This window comes from Vicugna pacos, chromosome 29, assembly GCF_048564905.1.
Source record: "Vicugna pacos chromosome 29, VicPac4, whole genome shotgun sequence".
Lineage (NCBI taxonomy): Eukaryota > Metazoa > Chordata > Mammalia > Artiodactyla > Camelidae > Vicugna > Vicugna pacos.
The window spans coordinates 25663347-25680074 of NC_133015.1; the positions used below are offsets into that span (position 1 = coordinate 25663347).

The window sequence follows — 16728 nt, forward strand, 5'->3', positions numbered from 1 at the left end:
GAAAAGTCTTGGGGGGACACCTGGCAAGTAGCTGTGAAAATGCCTGATGCACGTGTAAGCAGCAGGCGGGGAGGTTCTCTGCTCTGCTGCTACTCATGTTGCTTTCTCAGAGAACAGAAACTGGTAGGAAGCCTGCCTTAGCAAAAAGCTTATTGTTTACTCATAACACATACATACACATGTATCCCCAGCCATATATAAACACATATGTGTGTGTAAACTATATTTACATATAACCATGTGGACACAGAGATAGGTCTAGTGACCTCTCTGTCTCTACACATACCTAGACCTATCTAGCTCCATCTAACTATTCTTCAATAAATTATGTCATTTTTAGTTACAGCTAATTGCAATCACCTTGTGGAAAATCACCAGATCACAAAGGTAGGTATCATGAGAGGAAAAAAGAATCAATTATACTATACAAATCCTCCAAGTAACTAATAAAATGGTATTAGTAAGTCCTCACATATCAATAATTAATCTGAATGTAATTTGACTGAATTCAACAATCGAAAGGCACAAAGCCACTGGGTGTATAAAGAGCAAGACCTCACTCCATGCTGCTTAGAAGAGACTCACTTCAGCTTTAAGGACAAACAGGCTCAGAGTGAGGGGTGGGAAAGGCACCCCACGCAAGTGGGAACCGAAAGCAAGTGGAAGCAGCTGTACTGATTTCAGATAAAAACGGATTTAAGCCCCAAATGGTAACAAGACAAAGAAGAGCATCACAGTGATAAAGATGGCAGCTCCCTGAGAGGATGAAGTTGCAAGTGCAGATGCACACAACACCCTGCTCACTCCGAGCCCCGTGGGGTGCAGTGGGGAGTCAGTGCACACCTGATGTGTAGATGTGAATGCAGGAAGGCTGTCAATAGCTATCACGGATAATTTCACTTTCAGACAGAAAACGCCCACCACAGAACCCAGTGTTTCCCACTGTTCACAAAATACCCTTCACTCAAATGTGCTCGGGGGGAGAATTAGCTTAGATCAGAATTTAACTTAGGAAAGAATTTGGAACTAATATTTGAAGATCCTCAATTCTTACACATGCTACTGAGAGCAATTTTAATCTTTTCTCTTTTTATTTATATGCTTTTTTGTCAAGATACTATATTTTTTATTAAAATGTTGGCCCACAATGTTGTGCTCGTCTCTGGTGCACAGCACAGTGGCTCAGTTACATGTGTGCGTGCATTCTTCCCCACTGTGGTCTATTGCAGGGCACTGAGGACAACTCCCTGTGCTGTACAGCAGAGAGAGACTATAGTTCGTGCACAGAACAGTCAGTATTCATACTCAAAACCATGTCCCTTCTGAAATGTACTGAAGGTTCAGTTCTGCTGTGAGTGTCACCGTGGACGCAAGCTGGCTTGACCAGGGGTCCTGGCGTGGTCTTCCAGGACACCTGGCCACCTAGAGTGTGACTGCAGTCGCCGTCCCTTACCCACAGAGCAAACCTGGACATGAAACAGACAGAACCCAGGGCCAAATCACAGGAGACCCCACGTACTTGCCAGTATAAACCATCCATTTCATTTTATAGCGGTTCGCAAAGTGTAGCCCCTGTGCCAGCAGCACCTGGGAACTTGTTAGAAATGCAAATTCTCAGGCTCCACGTCGACTTACTGAATGGGAAGCTCTGAGCGGGGGCCCAGAGGCCTGCCCCGTAACAAGCCACAGGTGATCTTGACGTGCACTCTTGTGAGACACGCTGACCTACTACGGCCAAGAGCATTTTAGGAAACACAGGGAAGCCCCAGGATAACAATGAGAGGCATTCCCATCTATTGGTTTCATCTTCAAATTCATCATGTCTCTGGTGAATTCCTTGTGTTCGGCCCAGGTTTCTGGGGTCCAGCTGTCCCTAGATTTGTCAGTCATCATGGATCTGTGCAATTCCATATCTCCTACTTTTTATTTCGTCAGTTACACAATGAGCCCAATACTACCATCTTAACAAGGCTGCTGCAAAAGTTAAATCAAATGTTAAATATAGCATTTTCCAAAATTATCTGTAAACTTCAAAGTGAAATAATAATTTTAAAAGATATTGACTACTGTTATTTGCTGATTATTTCATAGAAATAGCATTAAGGACTTTACAGATATTATTCATTTATTCTCCTCAAAGCACTATGATTTATATGGGGTCGAAGACTCAAGAGAGTTTGAGAAACTGTCCAGGGTCTCATGGCTGGTGAGTAATGGCATCACTTCCGACTTCATCAGAGCTCTGACTTGTAACAAACCTGCATATATTTTCTAAGCATATTATGAAGCCTCATCACTTTATGAAAGGCATTTCTCACCCTCAGAGAAATCAGTGTCACAAAGCACCCACTTTAAAGAAAAATCTCAAAATTTTCTTTGTTTTACTAATAAACAAGCATAATAATTTTAAAATATTAGCACAAGTTTGATAAGTTTCATAGGAATAAATAATTGCCATAAAAAATCTCTAAATTTCATAAAAAGAGTATTTAAATCTGAACTGAGAACATTTAAAGTTTTTGTCTCAAAAAAACAAAATGTACCAAAGACTAAAAGGTAATATATTTCAAAAGCATCTCACTTTAAAAAAAAAGTTACCCATTACCACAAATTCTTACAGGTGAAATTTTGCCTCATGTTACTGTCTTTAATAGTTTTATGTATGTACTAGCAGCCACATTAAAAATAAAGTTTTAAAAAGAAGTAAAAAAGGTGTAAACCATTATCCATTGTACTAGTGCTATTTTCTTCTTTAAATACTCAGAATGTTAACTTGCTGAAGCAGCAATGTTGCACATACCAGTTCAGCCCAATTCAATCAGACAAATAATGAGAATGTCCAGTGTGTAAACAGCACCTTATGAACCCCTGAGCCTGACACCTGCTTCTGAAGGAGGAACAAGGGAAATGCTCACCACGTGGTGGTTCCTGGAGCTTTAGTTTGTGCAAAGGCAGGGATGCTGGAATCACATCAAGATAATTATAAGAACTAGGGTCACATTTATGTGAAAGTCCATTAGGAAGATCAAACACAAGGATGAAGTACAAAGAACCGGACGCAAATCTGAGGGGTGCGAGGTGCGGAGAAATGAGCGTGGGGACTGGAGATGTGCGGGGACGCGAGATCGCAGCCAGACTACGTTCACTGGGAGTCGGTCCCGGACGCTCCCGCCAGCAGGGGAGGCGCGTGGGTCAGCCGCGAAGTGACTAGGCTGGAGCACGGGCTGCCAGGAACAGAGCAGGGGAAGCCCTCCTCACTAAGCCTTCACACTCTGGCAGGGAAAGCAGGCAGACATAATCTAGGGTGTGTCATACACGTGCAGAGAAAACCTAAGTAATCAGGACCGGGCGCCTGAAAAATCTGTGGAAGACGGTGGATTTGTGTGGGGTCTGTCCTAGTAAAAAGGCTTCTAACAGAGGAAAGAGGGGTCCCTTGAGGAGCTAATACCACACTGAGCTCACAGCACTGAGGAGAGATGAGATTTAAGGATGAGGCAAAAACAGACCCAGAGAGCAACAACAAACACCCTCATCAAAAAACGGGTGAAGAGGCAGGCAGAGCAGACAGCTGCAGGCTTCACGAACACCTGGATTTCAGGAGCGAGACATGTCCGACTGGATTTTGCAGACAAGTGGAGGAAGGTGTGGAATAAAAACTGGCAAAGTAGATGCTGTGATTTGATAAAGAGACTTCATATTGTATCTGTTCGTTTATGCATCACTCGTGTTATTTACAGTCGCATTTTCCAATTTGTTAACTCCAAGCCTTACATTTTGGGCAACCACCTAAAATTTCCTTAAGGTTCTCAGTGTGTGTGTGAGTGTGTGTGTGGAGAGAGGGAGACTGAGAGGAGGAGGGGGCAGGAGAGAAAGGAGAAGGAATAAGAAATCTCAGTTGGCTTCTCCCGTGGCTACTCAGCCTTTCCCTCCTAGAACTTGCAACTAACTAGAACTGCTTTAATTTCCTGAGTGTAACTCCAAACGCAGGGTCCCCCCCAGACACTGCTCACAGCAGCATCTGCTTGGCAGAGTGGAAATACGCCTATTTTGTAAGAGAATGCCTCTACTTGTTATGAGACTACATTTTAAAGTGTCTGTAAAATGTTTTGGTTCCCAATTCAACAAAGATCCTATAAAAGCTAAGTACTAAGAAAATAAATGAAACTGTAAGGCTGACTCCAGCAGGTGCCAGCCAGTGGGGAGCAGCAGGCACCCCCCGCCCGGCCCCTGGAGGGGAGCCAGGGGGCAGGCACCATGGACGGCGGTTTTGCAGCTTCTTACAAAACTGAACACAGTCTCACCACGTGATGCAGCTGCTCCACTGCCAGGCATCCAACCAAGTGGCTCAAAACGTGTTAAACCTGCACCTGGATGTTTACAGCAGCTTTCTGTGTAATTTCCTCCGTAGACGGATGAATGAACAAACAGTGGTCAGCTACGGAGTGAGTGGCATGTGATTCAGACTAAAAGAAATCACCTATCAGGCTCCAAAAAGCCGTGATGAACCTTAAATGCATGTTGTTCAGGGGAAGAAGCCGGCTGAGGAGGCTGACACCCTGGACAATTCCTATTACATGACATCTGGGAAAAGGCAGAACTGTACGAATGATTAAAAACCAGTGGTTTCCGGAAATTTAAAAGGAGGAGAGGGAACGCATGGAGCACAGAGAGCATTCTGGGCGGCCGAGCTCTTCTCTGCGCCTCCGCAGTGCTGCCCGCCTGACTCTGCGCCTCCGTCAGTCTCTGTGCCGGGCCCTGGGGAGGTCTCCCTGTCTGTGCAAGGCACTGGGGGTGCACGGTTTCCCTCCCATGAAGTCAGCCCCGCCCCGCCCCGCGGTCACTGTGGCGTCCCTCCATCAGTTTAGCTGCTGCTCCCCGTGGTTTCTCTAATTCTGTTCTGCAGCTATGACACCGTGCTCAGCATTTAAAGCGGTAACTTTCATGAGATTTTATTTTAGAATTTTCATTGTTTCCTTTATCACCAAAGGTGTCTCAGTGACCTCCAGATTCCCTGCGACTCCTCTTCACAGCTGTGCACAGACGCCTGGATGTGCTGTATTCTAAGCCCTGAGAGGCTGCCAATAGTCTGCACCTGAGTTAACCAACGCTCTTTGGATGGAATTTTCCAGAACAGTGGAAGATGGGATTACCAGGACTAAAGCAGCCTAGACTAACCTGTCCATGCAGGAAAGCAGCGCCAGGAGCTTGCAGAAACCTGCCCGGGAGGTGGAGAGGAGAGCAGCTAGAGGGATGTTTTTAATGTATCAAGACTCCCATCTGTGGGAGAATGTCTGAAATACACAGAATGCAATTCCAGAAACAGTCTCATTAATTTATGAATTTTTCTGAAATATTTTGGGAGCCTATACATCTGGCATGGTGGTAAATCCTGGGGTCACAAAGAGAAATTATATTTTCTTCCTTCAAACTCTCATGGAAACAAAAATAAGCAAAAACCACAGGGGAGGTCAGCACCCTTGTTTCTATACGAGAGGTCGGCGTCTCCAGGACACCACGGCCCGGAGCCACACCTGCACTGGCAGCGCGCTCAGCCAGCCCGCCGTGTAGCGAGGCAGGAGGGGAGCGGACCAGTCAGAAAATACTAAGCAAGTTGCTCAAACACAGAGTTGGTCTTGGGCTCAAAACTAAGCGTCTTTGCATCTGGTAACTTTGCCACTTTATCCACAGCAGCCAGCACGGTCAGCAAAACTAGAAGCAGAGGACGCTCTTCTAGTGAAGCCAGTGACTTTGACATCACAAACAGGCCTGGGAGGACCGCGAATTTCAGTGATAATTCTGGAGGTAAATGGGCCAACAGAAGCTGCTTCCTGCGAGCAGATGCGACACTCAACACAAAGAGGGAGAGGCCGGGGGGAGATGAGCCGAAGTACAAGGTCAAGTGTCTCAAACATCTGCAAAGCACAGAAAAGCAGCAATAGCTTACGACTTACCAGTTCAGGTAGCAAGTATTTATGTCAAAGTGACCTTGTCTGGCAGTTAGGAAAGGCCAAGGAGGGCTGAAAGCTCCCCCAGCCCAGCAGGCAGGGCGGGGGCACCAGGCAGGGACGTCCCGTGTGCTCTTGCTCGCGGGCTGTTTCCAGCTGAACGGGGAGCCAGTCTCGCTTAAATGTGGACGAGCGTGAGCACGGACAGAAGCAGAGGAGCAAGCAAAATGCTACAGGTCAGGTCAGGGGCCACGAGAAACGCGCTAACAGTGCGAGGTCGGGGCCACAAGAAACGCGCTAACCGTGCACGCTGACATGCAGTTCTGGACCCGGCGAGTGTGCGAAGTCCCAGAGAGCAGGCCAGGAGGGTGTGCCACATGTTACAAGACCAAGCGCCGCATTTCTCCTCTTCACTCCTCCCTCAGAACAACACCAGTTCAGACATGATGCTTATTAGCAAAGTGTGTTGGGGTCCAAACAAACACAGACAAACATGGGAGGCAAAGATATATACCTAAGAAGACAGAGTAATATCTGAAATGCAACCTGAGATATTTTTTAAACAAGGAAACTGGGATTCCAGAAGAAATAGCTTTGGGGGTAGGAACCGCCATCCCAGATGAGTTTCCATCACTCTGCTTCCAACTGCCTTTGTCCCTCTCTTCCCTCATGACATGTGACCTTTCTTGGGCTGTGGCTGGGGTTTGCAAGGTATGATGCTATGAAAGCCTGTAGCGTGGGCTTTGCACAGTGTGAAAGCATACAGCACTCGACACTGGGAAATTCCAAGCAGGCAGTAAGTGATGCTCTCTTGCAGAGGGATGACTTTACTCACAACAACTTTCTGAAAAGTAACGGACTTACTTGAATTTAGGCAGAGCAGTGTTCTCCTTTCTCAGAGGTCACTTCTCCGGCAATCTCAACATTCTGGAGAGTAGTCTAGATGCAGAAAGTAAAAATAAAGTTCTGTGAGCATTCAGAGTAGAAGGAATGAAATCTAGACACTGAAATTCACTCACTTTATCCGTGAGGAACACGTGCATCCCATTCACCTCCTACTGCACACAGTTTTACCACAATTACTTGTCAGTTTCTAGGGGTAACTCAGGCCTTGTGAATCATCAAGAGGAAAAATGAGATTACAATAAAAGGGGCAAAATTATTCAATGGGGAAAGACAGCCTCTTCAATAAGCAGTAACAGGGAGAACTGGACAGCTGCCTGTAAGAGTCAACCTGCACTACTCCTCACACCAGAGACAAACAAACTCAAAATGGATTAAAGGCTTAAATGTAAGACCTGAAACCACAAGACTTCTAGAGGAAAACAGAAGTGGTATGCTCTTTGATATCAGTCTTAGTAATATTTTTTGGATCTGTCTTCTCAGGCAAGGGAAACAAAAGTAAAAATAAATACGTCTGCCTCACACCGAAAAGCTTTTGCACAATGAAAGAAACCATAAACAAAACAGAAAGGCTGCCTACTGTATGGGAGAAGATATTTGCAAACGATACATTCGATAATAGGTTAATATCCAAAATATACAAATAAGTCATACAATTAATCTGAAAAAAGCAACTGGTTTAAAAAAACAGGCAGAGGATTTTAACAGACTTTTCTCCAGGGAAGACACACAGACGGCCACCAGGCACATGAAAAGATGCTCAGCATCACTTAATCAACAGGGAAATGCAAATGGAACCACGAGATATCACCTCAGCCCTGTCTGAATGACTAACATCAAAAAGACAACAAATAACAAGTGCTGGTGAAGATGTGGGGAAAGGACCCTAGTACACTGTTGGTAGGAGTGTAAATCGGTGCAGTTTCTGTAGAAAATACTATGAAGTTTCTTCAAAAACCTACAAGTAGAACTACCGTAAGACCCAGCAATTCAACGTCTGGGTATTTTTCCAAAGAAAACAAAACACTAATTAGAAAAGATATATTCACCCCTAGGTTCCTTGCAGCATTATTTATAGGAGCCAAGACATGGAAGCAACATAAGTGCATATCAGGAGACGCATGGATGCAGGAGCTGTGGTGTAGATACACAGAAGAATATTTCTCAGCCATTGAAAACAGAATTGCATCTTGCCATGCTCAGTAACAGCATGGATGGACCCAGAGAGTGTTACGCTTATTGAAACAGGCCAGAGAAAGACAGATACTGTATGGTATCATTTACATCTGGGATCTAAAAAAAAAAAAGCAAATGAAAAAACACAATAACAAAAATGGAGTTATGGATACAGAGAACAGACAGGCAGTTGCCAGAGGAGAATGGGCTGGGGGGTGACTGAAATAGAGACTGAGGCACAAAATTCATCTGTAGAGTGAACGAGTCATGGGGTGACATGTACAGTGTGAGGACTACAGTTGATAATATTGTAGCAGCTTTGAATGGTGACGGTGTCTGGACTTGGGGGGGGACCAGCTTGTCATGTGTAAAAATATCGAAGCACTGTGACACACACCAGAAACTAATGTAACAGCGTAAGTCAATGTTACACCAATGAAAAAAACCAAAAAACACCACGAAAAAAGGAGAAATAAGGTATTAAGTATCTCCCAAATGGCTAATAGCACAAAGTTTAGTTCTGCTGACCACGTTTTAGGGAAGCTGGCTTTAAAAGAAGCACAAAAGTACATGTGGTAACCTGCCCAAAATTGTGTCTGCCAGGAGGTGGCCGTTAGGTCTAAACTGCCCATCCTGCAGACTTTAGAATGAGACTCCAAGTTTAAATGACTGGTGATATTTTAAAGCATTCCTTGTGAGGCAAAGCATCGATTTGACGCCAAGAGGCGGTTACTGCTTTAATGAGACACAGCTTAACTCAGTTTCGTACTGCGGGAGAGGGTCGCTCTCCGTGAACCGAGGCCTGAGCAACAGGCTGCTCATTCTGACGGCTCGAGGGATGGTCTGCCTCTGCCTCTTACTGTCTAATGGCCCATTTGTGTTCTCTCTCCTCTCGAGAACTCACCCGTAGTTCTGAAAATACTCTGAGACTTCAGCGAAGTGATGGCCAGATGAGATGCCGCACTTGACAGAGCCGTGGTTCTCAAGCGGGTTCCAGCGAGGCGCACGGCCGGCTGCACGGAGAGTCAGCCGCAGCCCGAGCCGCCGGACACGCTCGGACTCCGAGTCTGACTGCGGCTGAGCCGGAGACCTGCGCGTACGGCTACTTCAGGTAGCCTCCAGGGAGAGCGGAGCCCGGCCAGGTCGGGGGCCCCGCACTGGCTCAGGGGCTGCGGGGCCGACTCCGGAGCGGCTCCCAGCGCCGCCCGGCGTGCGCACCACGACGCCCTCCGCGACGGGGCGGGGCTCGAGGCGGTGACGCGCTTCACGCCTGCGCTGAGGTTCCGTTAGGAGCCAGCGTGAAGCGTTTGCAGCTGGGATCGCCCAGGTCCCTCAACTTGGAGTTAACCGATTTGAGAAGGGTTACCTTGGGTGGCCAGTCACGGTCAGGTGGGAGCTCACGCCAAGGGCCAGAGGTTCACACTGGACAGACTCTCCGTCTGGCTCTGAAGAAGGAGCCGGCTGGCCGGGAGAGGGCCGCACCCCAGGTCCCCCAGAAGGCAGCCTCCAGGGGCTCAGAGCTACCGCGGCGGACACGCATGTAAAGAGGGGAAATCAGTCCTGCACACGAGGAATCGGATTCTGCAGTGACTCAAATGCACCTGGAGAAGGACCCCAGACTCGGGGAGGACCCAGGCTGGTTGACACTATGACTGCCTCTTTGGGAGCCCCTGTGTGACTGTGGTTGTTCCTTAATTTTTAATTTAATTCAGTTACATATTAAGAATAATATCAGTTGCACTACATTTATCAAAACCACATCTCAAAATACATAAAATTTAAGTTTTGTTGTCCCTTGACTTCTTTCCCATGAGTGGATTATTCACCTGAGTCCCATTTTCTCCATTGATTTTTCCTTCTGTAGATGGTGTGTGGGCTTTATTCTGAAACAGTAAATATACATCAAACCTGTCCAGCTGAGGTGCTAGGGGAGGAACCCTCTTAGAGAGCTCTGCTCTGCACTCACAATGGCTCCCACCAGCTCCTGCAGGCTCCCAGGGGGGCCGACACTAACGCTTGACTTCAATGCCCAACATGACCTTTCCCGCATCCCCAGGTGTAAGGGCACCAAGCATGAAAATAGAAGGGAAAGGAAACTGGATGGCGGGAAAGCCCAGCGTAGGTCTTTTGTTCACACACTTAACAGCTTCACCTCCACAGCCACCCACCGGGTTTACTTTCAAACAATTGTCGGCGCCTCTGCGAAGACTCCACTGTAGCACCGAGAGTGAAAGAAGGAAAACAAAAGCTGAAAACCACCACAACAGAAATATCCACTACAGCTTGGGAACTGAATAAGCAGCTTAAGAAGATAGACCGACTAGTTTGCTGCGTAAGGCAACAGAAGAAAGGAGGAGGTCAAAGTTTCTGCCCCCCAGGACGCAGCAGGCAGAAAGGGACCTGGCCCCACTGCCCTGTCCCTCCTCAGTCTCCCAGTCCCCTGGCTGTTCCGTCTCTGGCTTCTGCCTAGGCAGGTCTTCGTGTGTTTGCTGGATGTACGACATCTGGGTTCTAAGCTGAGCTTTAGTGGGAAAAATAGGCAGAACCGATTCTAGCCCAGTTTGTTCAGAACCAGAAATCATCTCCATTTTTTGATTTGGGAACTAACTGGGAGGTTTTAAATGTGAGGTTTGTATTCTTAAAAAGATACATCTTTTTATATCTTTTAAAAAAATATACACACACACATACACTCCTGAGTTCAGTTATTCAGGGCATGTCATTTACGACAGATACACTGATACTGTCTGCAGGCTCTACACTGGCCTTTCATAAAATAAGTTATTATTCACTAAAAACACTGAAACACAAATATCATTAAGGAAAAATAAATTCAAGTATAAATATGGAAAACTCAAAGACACAAAATTGAGTAAATGAAAATTCAAATATTTTGGAACACTATCTATGGAGAAGCCTAAAACAGTCGTTCTGACCGGTGTAGCATTTAATGAAGCAAAACATTGCAACACTGCTTGGATTTCAACATATGGTTTTACAATAGACTTTGTAAGACACAATCATCATTATTTGACTGGAGAGTAAATGTTGATGTGTTTTCAAAGCAACTTTTTCCATTCTATGAACAATAAAAATTTTACAAGCCAGAGTTTTTTTATGGAATATTTGTCACTATTTGAAAAATGCTATCAATTTTGATGTTAAAAAAGAAAGAAAGAAAGAAAGCTTTTATAGAGCTGATGTCAGGAGGACGACAGTAAGCCTTCTTCTTGCCCAAACTCACTCCAGCACTGTGTAATAGTTAACAAAAGATATTTTGTGTCTTTCAGACATCAGAATTCTTTGTTACAAAATAAAATGTGTTGTAACAGAGCAACAACTTCAAATGAAACTTGCAGCAGCTAAAAACATGTATACTTTAGGGTGCTATACACGTGGGGGTCAGGATTTGTATTCAAGGGGTGGGCTATATAGAAAGCACTCCACACTATAGGTAGGGGGAGGTTGGAATGCTACTACTGTTAACTTGAGAGTTTTTCTGCAAGAATGCCAGAGAGAATTGTGAACTAATTAGTCTCATGATATTTGTGGGAAAATAATGCTGCTCAGTGATGTTTTATTGGCTTTCTTACATTCAGAAAGTGTTCTGTAAGATTACTGTGCCAAGGCAATAATCTGTGAGTCTGCTTGGGATGATGCAGACAGGGAGAAATCACATCTTTCAAAACCACCGCAGAGATCGTGGTCAGAGTCATCCTTCTCTGCCCGTCCCTATGTCCAGACACTCTGCAGGCAAGGGGAAGAATACGATTTCCAGGGCTACCTCATTATTAGATTCAAATGCCCAGCTTTTAACAGAAACAGCAGAAGGCATACAAAGAAACAGGAAAGTCTGGTTCATTCAAAAAAAAAGGGGGGGGGGTATTAAATAAACTAAAACTGTCCATGAGAAAAGACCTGATGGCAGATATACTAGACAGAGATTTTAAAACAACTGATTTAAAGGTGTTCAAAGACTAAAAGGAAGCCATGGAGAAAGTCAGGAAAATTGTGGATGAACAAAATAAAAATATCGATAAAGAGACAGAAAGCCAAAAAAGATCTGGAGATAAAAAGTATGACAAATACAAATTTCCCAGATGGACTCAAAGAACGACTTCAGCAGGCAGCGCAATAAACTGAGCAGATCTAACAGGTTCACAGAACACTTGGCCAGTTCTTCTCACGTGTGCATGAGACATTTTCCAGGTGAGACCGTATGTTAGGCCACAGATTAAGTCTCAGCAGATTAAAAAAGACAGATAACACGTAAATCATCTTCTCTGACCACAGTGGGAGAAAGTGAGAAATCAAGGAGGGAAAACGGAACATTCACAAAAGCGGGGAACAACAGCAACAACAACAAAATGACGACAACCTGATTTCACACGGGCAAGAGGGTCAAAGACGCTTCTTCAGAGAAGACGTGCAAATGACCAGCAAGCCTATGGAAAGACATGCAGCGTTGCTAACAATCACAGACATGCAAACGAAACCCCAGTGAGAGCCCCCCTCACGCCCATCAGGGTGATCACCATCAAAGACCAAAATAACGAGAGCTGGGTGGTGTGGGGATTTGGAACACTTGTACGCTTTTGGTGGGAACATAAAATGGTTTAGCTGTTGTGGAAAACCGTACGGTAGTCCTTCAAATTAAAAATAGAATTACCATATGACCCAGCAATTCCACTTCTGGGTAGTTACTCAAAGGGATCGGATCCACAGTCAGATCTGCTGCAGTGACAGGGTGAGACCCCGCTGCGTAAGCAGGGTAGTATAAGAAGGGACCTCCTGCAGTTCAGGGTCAGCTGGCCCTGCAGGACCCCCGGGGCGGTGGCAGATCCAGTCCGTCAGTTCTAGTGACCACGGCCCAATCGTCAGTTCTAGTGACCACGGTCCAACCGCTGCTTAACCTCCCTCCCAACAGCAGCCCAGTCAGAGTTTGCATGGTCCTAGTGGGAGCCTGTTGGAGCAGCGAGCGTGAAGCCAAGCGGAACAGCGCTCCTAGGGCGTTAAAAACAAATCTTCACTGGTTCTGCAGCTCACAAAAGTAGGCAGGACCTTCCTGGTAAAGCAATAGGATGACTGCCTGCTGAAACCGAAGATTTAAATAGGATCAAGACTCTTCTAATATGATGAATAAAATGTCTGTTACACAATCAAAAATAACTCATCAACACCAGGAGCCATTATAAATGCAATTTGAATTGGAAAATGCAAGCCACTAATACCAACACAAAGAGTCAGATGGTGGAATGCCTTAAAAAGGGTTTTAAAGCAGGAATCATAAAATGCTTCAACAATTATGAATTCTGTTGTAATCAATAAAAAACCTGAAAATGCTAACAAAGAAATAGAAGTTACAAAACAGAGCCAAGTGGAAATTATAGAATTAAAAATACAATAACTAAATTTTTTAAGTTACTGGATGGACTTTAGAGATGAAATAAAAGAAGATATAAAAGTGAACAGATGAACAGAATTTACCTCATCTGAAATAAAGAAAATAGGTTAACAAAAATTGACACACACTCAAGAACTTATGGGACAATAACAAAAGTCTAACTTTTTATCATTGAAAACCCATATGGAGAGAGAGCAGAGTGTGAGAACAACAACAACAAAAATTTTAAGAAATAATGGTTGAAAACTTCCCAATTTGGCAAAAGGCATAAACCTACAGACTCAAGAAGCTGACCAAACCCAAAGAGAATAAACCAAAAGAAATATACATGGAACACACTATAATTAAATTTTTTAAAAGACAGGAAAATTTCTTTTAAAAATCAGGAGAGAAGCAAAGCATTGACCCTAGAGGAACACCAAATCAAATGACTGCAGATTTTTCATTTTGAAACTTGGAAACCAAAAACCCTATTTAAAGAAAGTGGCGCATGTTCAATTAGAGAAACGTAATCACATGAAAAATTCTGTATCTGGAGAAACTACACCTCAGAAATGAATGGGGAATAAAAATGTTCTCAGAATAAGAAAAGTCAAGGGAGAAAAGAAAGAAAAACTAAGGAGAATGAAGTTAATGTGTTGCTAAGAGAACCACTCTTGAAGAATGGCTAAGGAAAAGTCTACAAACAGAGAGAAAACAGTAACAGAGGAAGGCTGGGACTTGATAAAGGAGAGTGATCAATGGCATGCATACAAAGACAGTCACAAATAATTGATAGACCTTTACCTCGTGAGTTTCTTAACTCACATTTTATGGTCGAAACAAATATTAGAGCACCATGTGATGTGGTAGTCAATGTATGCAGAAAAATAAATGATACATATGTCATCCGTATGACCACAAAGCTTTGGTGCTTTAATTAAAGTGGTAAATGTTAAAATCAATAGGCTGTGGTAAGTCACACACAGATATTGTAATACCAGAACAACCACTGAGGAAACTTTAAATAGCAATATATTCAAAGACATAAATAAATTAGAGTGGAATCAAAATGGAATTATGAAAACTGTTCAAGTAACTGAACAGAAGAAAAGAAACATAGAAATTAGAAACAGGAAGAATACCACAAAACCAATAATAAAATGATGGACTTCAGTTCTAACATGCCCAGAATTTCTTTAAATGGAAATAATTAAAATACACGGATTAAAAGACAAAAATTGACAGATTAGACTAATAATCCCAAACTAACTGTAAGTTGTGTATAAGAAACTAGCTTTAAAAATAATAGTATAGATTCAAAGGATGGAAAAAATGTAAAGTCAAATATTAATCAAAATAACTAGAGCAGTTATTAATAAAATCAGGTAAGTAGACTTCAAAGAAGAAATACCTAGGTCAAAGGGCAATATAATGTAATGAGAAAAGTATTAGTTAATCAAGAATATACAGCAATCCTAAATTTTTATTCTCCAAACAAAGCTTCAAAATACAGGAAACAAAAGCCAACAGAGTTGAAAAAAGAAATTGACAAACCTACAACCTGGTCGGGGACTCAAGCATCTCACTCTCAGCAATTTATATCTGACAAAAAAAAATCACCAAAAGTATAGAACAGAGCAACAGCATCAACCAAAAGGATCTGATGGATTTTAGAGGACATTCCACCACACTCTCTTTGTGCGTCCACGGAACAGTCATAAAGACAGACCATATTCTGGATTATAAAATAAATATTAATACATTTAATAACAAGAATAAAACCTTTAAAGATGTAAAAATAAAACAACAAAATTTGAAATACTACATGGCTCTAAGAAAAAAATCCCCAAAAATTAAAATAATGCACTTAACTGAATGAAAATGAAAATACAAGGTCAAAATGTATTGGTTGCACCCGAAGTGGTTCTGAAGGTGAAATTTTTAGCACTAAATACTTACATTAAGAAAGATGAAGCATCTCAAGTCAATAATCTAACTTCCCACCTCGAGAAACTAGAAAAGGAGAAAAATAAATCTAAAGTAAATAAAAGAATGAAAGTCAATGAAACTGAAAACAGTATAGCTGAGGAGAAAATCAGTAAGGCAAAAAGCTGATTCTTAGAAAATAATCAGTAATAGAGATAAACATTAAGCAAGACTGACAAAGATTAAAAAAAAAACACTGGAAACACATATCTCAAATGTATGGAATGAAACAGAATATTTTTAAAAGGTCCTTCCACCATTAAAAGGATCATAAGGAACAACTATGAAAAACTTTCCATTTTGAATTCAGCAAACTTTAAGTAATGGAACAATTTGTTAAAAACCACAAACGCCCAAGCTCAGCCAAGAAAAAAACAGATAAATAGCATGATAACATTCAGTAATTTAAACTTGTGAGTAAAATCCTCTGAAAAGTATTCTCTGTGCCAAAATGATTTCACTAAAGCGTTTTGCCAAATATTTAAAGAACTTGGACCATTTTATATAACCTCTTCACAAAACTACAGGATGAGGTAGCATTTTCCAACTCATGCTATAAAGTCAGTATTAACTTGGTGCCCAAAACAGACACATACTCCTTAGAGGTTGTTCTAATATTACTATTTACTATCACCCCGAAGGAAAATAGTTATTTGAACATAAGTATGACAAACATTGCCAGCACCTGCATGATGAGAGCTTCAAAATGCTGATGAAACATCTCGAAGAGCACTTGACTAAAAAGTGACACACCACGTTTATGGACTGGAAGATAAGATGCCAGTGTGTGCTGGCTCGTGTCCCTGACTGGGCACCGAAACTGTCATGTAAGTTTCATTACTTCACTCAGTTAAAATAAGAAATATTAAGTCAATTGTACTTTTTCCAGTTAAAAAAAAAAAGCCACACCTAGGGATGAGCCCAAGGGTGAGACACAGTGGGAAGTACTGGCTCACTGGGCACAAGACGGTTTTCGGATGCATTTTGACCAGAGTGATTCTCTCGGTCTTTGCTTTGAATAAATAATGAGGCTGCAAAATGTTTTCAGTAAATCCATAAGTAACTTGCTAAAAACTTGTTCCTACTGCTGACTGCACTGTGATATGGAATGTTAATCTTTCCAAGTGAACAACTGGCTAGAACACTGAACATGGGAGTCCCTGGCTGGGAATGGAGGCTAACCCTTAAGTTAAACTGCCTTCACTTAATTAAACAGAGCAATATTAAGCTCATTGTACTCCTTTCAACAAAGTTGTACCTGTGAAGCCCACAAGTAATGCAACACATGCTACTCTAAAGACTAAAAACACCTTACACAAGGTTCAAGCATTT

At 43.0% G+C, this 16728-nt stretch overlaps 1 protein-coding gene across 10 annotated transcripts in view; it reads right to left on the bottom strand.

Moving 5' to 3' along the window:
- The window catches only part of SNTG1 (syntrophin gamma 1), a 315377-nt gene that overhangs the window by 192767 nt on the left and 105882 nt on the right, over positions 1 to 16728 (bottom strand). For 3 of the 10 annotated variants that reach the window (XM_072952005.1, XM_072952004.1, XM_072951995.1), the window contains exons 1-2: positions 8794 to 9244; positions 6810 to 6884 (exon numbers count right to left, since the gene is read on the bottom strand). The gene's annotated coding sequence lies outside the window, so the exon portion shown is untranslated. Of the gene's footprint in view, positions 1 to 6809; positions 6885 to 8604; positions 8754 to 8781; positions 9245 to 16728 lie in introns of those variants that run through there. The other 7 variants (XM_072952001.1, XM_072952000.1, XM_072952003.1 and 4 more) reach the window with 5 other exon arrangements.